Source organism: Zingiber officinale, chromosome 4A (assembly GCF_018446385.1).
Source record: "Zingiber officinale cultivar Zhangliang chromosome 4A, Zo_v1.1, whole genome shotgun sequence".
NCBI classification, from domain to species: domain Eukaryota; kingdom Viridiplantae; phylum Streptophyta; class Magnoliopsida; order Zingiberales; family Zingiberaceae; genus Zingiber; species Zingiber officinale.
The window spans coordinates 85,480,384-85,486,383 of record NC_055992.1 but is presented as its reverse complement, the minus strand read 5'-3'; the positions used below and the strand labels follow the sequence as shown (position 1 = coordinate 85,486,383).

Sequence of the window (6,000 nt, the reverse complement as noted above, 5' to 3'; positions counted from 1 at the left end):
AACTTACCTAACTTTCGTGGCTAGTCATCATGGGCAATGAAGTTCTCGTGTACCTTCTAAGCAACATCTAATCTTAACATTAAATAATCAATATTCTAAGGCAGGGTGTTATGGTTAAATCTTTTAGTGATAGATCGGGAGAGATTTAGAATTGGAGATTCATATTGAAAATGTTAATCATTGTAATTCAAATTACTAAAATAATCTCTTATATTACAATATAAGATAAAATAAGATTACGTAGAATAAATTTAATTTTTTTTTTTTTCAGATTGAGAATTAGCATAATTTTGTGTATCCAAACATATTAAATAGGAAGTCTTTTATAATTATTGGTCATTTTAAAAAGTAAATGTATCTCTTTGTTATTTTTTTTTGAAAAAAAACTACCATTTGGAATTGAGTGATGCTGATGGAAGAGCTTTTTGTAAAATGAATTGAAAATGGAAAAGAAATGTTTTTCCTTGAAGAAGCAAGTTTTCCAGCTGGAAAATTAGGGTGAGTGGCAATGGGGCCCTCTGCAAAGGGAGGAGGAGTACGTACGGAGCTGCCAAAGAATAAAATTCGAGTGGCCACGCTCCGAGGAGTCGTCACGTAGTGAACTAGTAGTAGTAATACAAAACAAACGAACGAACGATCATTTGTATGGCAAAATTGGTATGATAGTGGGTGGCGTCGTTTTAAATTTTGAAATGGTTATATGTGGTACCCACCAACCTCTCAATGCATCAGCGGGCGGGCCCACACACCTTGAACAAACATATAGGTACATCCATAACAGATAGATACATCCATTTTTCAGTCCCAAGTTATGTGTTTTTTTTTCCAGCAGCCTGCATCAGTTTTTTCGACTCCTAAACATGCTTTAAATCTTGGTGTTTGACCATGGGACGAACACGGGGGACTTGCATCGTATGCTAAAAGCAACGGTAATTTAGCAAAGGGAACGGATTATGTAATATCAAAATCAGTATCACATTAATGTTGTTCTTTAGAATTGTAAATAAATCAAGCATTCGTGAATAAATTTGGTGTTCAACTTAGTAAGACTTTATTTATATTCGTTTAATGCACACAAGATTAATTAAACAAACAAACTTAAACCGCTCGTTAAATTAAACAAACAAGCTTGAACACATATGTGTTCAGCTCGTTAACATTCGTAAATAACGTTTGTAAACAATGTTCATGAATCATATTCATTAATAAAACTCTTTTCAATATGCTAAATAAATAATAAAATAAAATAAAATAAACAAACAAATTTGAATTATCAAGCTCAATAACCAATCAAACAACTAACAGTTTTAAACAATCAAACAACCTTAAATTGAGAGTTCGATAATATCCAAACGAACCAAGCTCGAACCAAGCTCAAGCCAAAGTTGAATTGAGAGCTTGATAATATCTAAACAAATCAAGTTTAAGTCAAGCTTCAAACAAGTTCAAGTTCATAAAAAATAAACCAAGCCAAGCTTAAACAATCATTTCAAAAGCTTGGTTCATTTTAAGCTCGGTTCGGTTCGGCTCGGCTCGATTATTTTATCAAACAAGTTTGAACATCACAAAGCTCAGCTCAGCTCATTTACAACCCTATTGTTCTTTGAATACAGTATCACAATAGTTGGCGAGAGAGATACAACTATAAGTGTGCCCTTAACTTTAAGTGCACCCTTTAGTTAGTTATTTTAAAAGCAATGGTTGGATTTCCATAAAAAAGATTAATTATGATCATGTCTAAAAGCGGTAGAGATGGCGTGCTGGGAGATGGTGTGCTGGGCAGACAACTCTATCATTGATTGAGAGAAGAATCTAGGATGGAGAAGAAACGATAGTTGACACTCCTTCCTGCGCACACCGTAAATAGAGCAAAAGAGAGTGTTTAAGAACCAAGAAGGGAGTCCCTGAAGCAAGCACTCCAACGCTTAAGTCAGCAAAAAGTGAAGAAAAAGATAAACAATAGATGCATGCATATTCTAACGTTGTAAAGTATACCTGGCGAATGGAGAGGACTCCTTTTTATACTGACTCTCATAACCCCCGTAATCATGAAGTATCAGAGAATAGCTGGTATCATAATATGCCATTTTATGCACATGAACTGTCTTTTGTAATCTTCGTATTAATGAGACGGTTGAAAATGCTAGATATCGTAATATGCTAAGTAATGTTAGACAACGGAAGCTGTACGTACACCCTTAGATGGAGGTTCTATTTCCTGTATATGTCTTTGGTGGTGGAATATTCTCTGTCAAGTAGTCATTATTATCTGACAGGTTGTTATGATTCTCTGAAAATGTTATCTCTTAAAGATAGTCCGATCGGCTTGGAGGTCGATCGACTGTATGCTGGGATTTGGCCAACTGGCCATATGTTGGGAGTTGTATTGTAGAATTGGGGAGTTGGGCCCCCTATGTCCGACCGTTATAGGAGCCAATCGAGTTTGTTCTGTGTGTATTGGCACTGAGTGGGACGCTGAGGCCCTTAAGTCCGACCGAAACTTTAGGTCGACCAGCTGTATATCGTAAGAATAGGGAGCTAAGTCCCTTAAGTTCGACCGGATGTGAGGCCAACCAATTGTATGTTGAGGGACTTACCCATAAGATATAAGGAGTTGCGTCCATAACTTCGGTTAGGTGAAGGTCCGTCCGGGTTTGTATTGGGACCTCACTTCTGAGAGGTGGTTCATCCAAATATATTCACTCTTACTTTGATCACTGCCTCACCTTGACATTGACTATCATATTATCTTGACCATTGATTTCACATTATCTCTGGGTACATTCACAACACACCGTATCAAACTGATTGATTAAGAAAGGGAGAGAGAGAAATTGGATGATTAAATACTATTATTATTTTTGAGGGATTCTTTCTGCAATGATAAAGTTGTTATCACATGACTTAATGATCATGGATTTGAGACATAAAAATAATCTATAAAACTATGTATAGATCTTTCTCTCGAATCTTATATTGATGAGAATTTTGTATCTCAAATTATCCTTTTATTGACCAGGTTAAGACTTGATTGTTATTAGTATTTTCTTAAAAGTAATTATAATAATTGGGTAAAAATCAGATGAATATTTTTCTTTTGTAAATATTAGAAAAGTATTTTTTTATTGATCATTAAGAGAATGCATCTATTTATCTATTGTAGTGGTTTTTTTTTTTTGAAATTACACTTCACTTGTCTCTTTAAAAGAATTTGACTGACCCTCTTTTGGTTTAAATAGGTTAATCCTATTAAAACAATGAGTTTTTTTTAAATAAAAATAAAAATCTTAATCTAAGTTGTAAAACCACCCATGTCGGGTTCGAGTTTTCTCTTTTCCTCACTGATTTATATTGACATTCTTTTGCATATATTTGTGTGTGGGTTTCTTCTTTGTTTTTTATGTATTGTTTTGAATTGTGTGTTATTCATGTAGAAGTAGTTTTAGACATACATACAAATCCTAAAATGAACAAAAAGTTATGGATTCTTTGACTTCCACTTAGAGGCAGGTTTTTCTTTTTGATTTTTAAAATTTATATAGCAATTTTGATCAAAATTAGTATGTGAATTTATAATAGTCAATTTCACAAATAAGCACTTCATTGTGCTACTTGAAACCTCTCTATATCTTTTTCTTTTAAATAATTTTTTTGAGTAGTTTATATCCATACAAATAATGGTTTCAAAATAGGGCCATTGAATTGGGCATGGCCTAGGCTTTGTTGGCTTGTTTTCATGTGCTAAATCATGATGACACAAGCACTCACAGGTCACAGCGGGCATGACTCATGACTGCATCAACTTGTGCCCTGACCTAGACTTGAGATTTTTGTTGAAATCGTGAATCTGAAAGTATGTATTTATCTAGAGTTATAAATGAATCAAGCATTTATGAACAAACTTAGTATTCGATTTAATAAAAGTTTATTTATGTTCGTTCAATATATATATAATTAATTTAACAAACAAGCTTTAACAGCTCGTTAAGCTAACCAAATAAGCGTGAACATATATGTGTTCAACTTGTTAACGTTCATGAACAACGTTTGTGAACAATATTTACGAATCATATTCATTAATAAAATTCTTTTCAATATGTTAAATAAATAATAAAATAAATAAATAAATAAATTTAAATTATCAAATTCAATAATCAATTAAATAACTAAAAGTTTCAAACAATCAAACAAACTTAAATTGAGAGCTTGCTAATATCTAAACAAACCAAGCACGAACCAAGTTCAAGTCAAGCTTGAATTGAAAGCTCAATAACATCTAACAAACCAAGCTCAAGCCAAGCTTCAAAAAATCTCAAGCTCATAAAAAATAAATCAAGTTAAGCTTGAACAATTATTCTTGGTTCGACTCGGCTCGGCTTGTTTACAACCCTATATTTATCCTAGGAAGTCTTTAAGAGTATTTGAATTTTTTAAAGAATCTAAAATATCTATCAAATAGTTTTAGCCAAAATTAATTGATGAGATATTTTTGATAAAAAGAAGATTGCAAGTAGACAAATATATGTCAAGAAGTCGTTGTGGTTGCGTTTGGGTTTGGTGTGGTGGTAAAAAGTAGGATGTATATTTTAAATAATTTTTATGTAGAGCACACCTATGAAGATTAAACTATTGATGAAGTTGGGCTGCCACGTTAGAAGTCACTGTGAGTCTTGAATTTACTTGATAGGCGGAATCTAAGATCGGACCATTTACTCTAACATTAATCAGATTATAAGATATGAATACCTATATATAGAGAGTTTTGTAATTACCTTACACACTCTTTTATACGTAACTCGTGAGTACCTTGTAAAATATCGGAAATAGGCGAATATGAATAGAGGAATTTTCCGGAATTTATGGAAATTTTTCGGGAATTTTTCGGAGCTCGTATGGACGAGTTAATTTTCGTTTTCTTTTGTCGCCGAACTCGAGCCATCCCCCGCCTCTCTTCCCTTTTCTTCCCGACGCCGCCGCTTACTTTCTTCTCTTTGCCCTAACCGCCGGCGGCGGTTTCCTCGCCGACGCTTAAATCCCTCGGCAACTCCTTCTCCCTCTCTTCATTTCTTCTCTTTTGCCGACGACCTCTGCGCCCTAATTTCTCCGTCGTCTGCCGCCGTCGAACAGAGAGCGTCGGCCACCAGGTCTGGTACCAGTCGCGGCTATGCCCTAGTCTTCTCTTCTCGTGCAGCCACCGCCGATCGACGCTGCCTTCCTGTGTCCTAGCCTCAGCCGCGACACCCACCCGACGGCGTCACCACCTGCGGTGCCGCTGGCCGAGCCCTATCTCCGATCGCCGAGCAGAGCAGGTCTCTTGCTTCTACCTTAGCTCTGTGCCCTAGTGTCCGACATCTCCTGGAACAGCCGAGTCTTCCTCTCGCACGAAATCAGCACAGCAGTGCCCTTTCGCCACTGTCCTTGTGCCCTAGCATCGGTCGGCCAGCCGTCAAGTGCTAGCAGCAACTTTGACGGATCCTAGGTCATCACAGGCAGTAGGAGGGAAGAGGTAATATGTATGATTGTTGATTTGGGATCTTATGTTGGATTTGTTGGCTGATAACAGTGGTATTTGTCACTGATTTCTCACAGCAGCTTCTCCGGGTCTCGACGGTAAGTTCTTCAGGATTTGAGCAGCACTGAGGCATCGAAAAATTTGAGGTAAGGTTTAGGGTTTTTGAACTTCGTGGATATTGATTAGGTATATGTTAGAGATTGGTAGATTGGATTAGCTTTAGATTTTTAATCTCATGTTATGATTAGGGTTAAGGAACTAACCCTGGTGGACCCATTGATTTTATTTAATTAGGGTTCATTAATTTTGTTGGATGGATTAGTTGGATCCAATTTAGAACTTCTTAAATTGGATTAGAATTTAATTTGGCTAATTGTGGTAGGATAGAATTAGCTAAACTAGACCTTATGTTTAATATACAGGACCTTGACGCGAGACGAGTATCTCGGAGTCAGATTTGGACCATTTTATCGGAGGCGGGTACTTTT

The 6,000-nt window shown here is 36.0% G+C and overlaps 1 long non-coding RNA gene across 2 annotated transcripts; it reads left to right on the top strand.

Moving 5' to 3' along the window:
• Positions 1 to 4,913: 4,913 nt before the first annotated feature.
• On the top strand, positions 4,914 to 5,989 carry LOC121973411. Of its 2 annotated transcripts, none has more exons than XR_006109591.1 (3): positions 4,914 to 5,506; positions 5,593 to 5,658; positions 5,935 to 5,989. It is a non-coding gene; the product is annotated as an uncharacterized LOC121973411 (long non-coding RNA). The 2 variants fall into 2 exon arrangements; XR_006109590.1 differs by having other exon boundaries at positions 5,590 to 5,658; positions 5,935 to 5,983.
• The last annotated feature ends 11 nt before the right edge of the window (positions 5,990 to 6,000 follow it).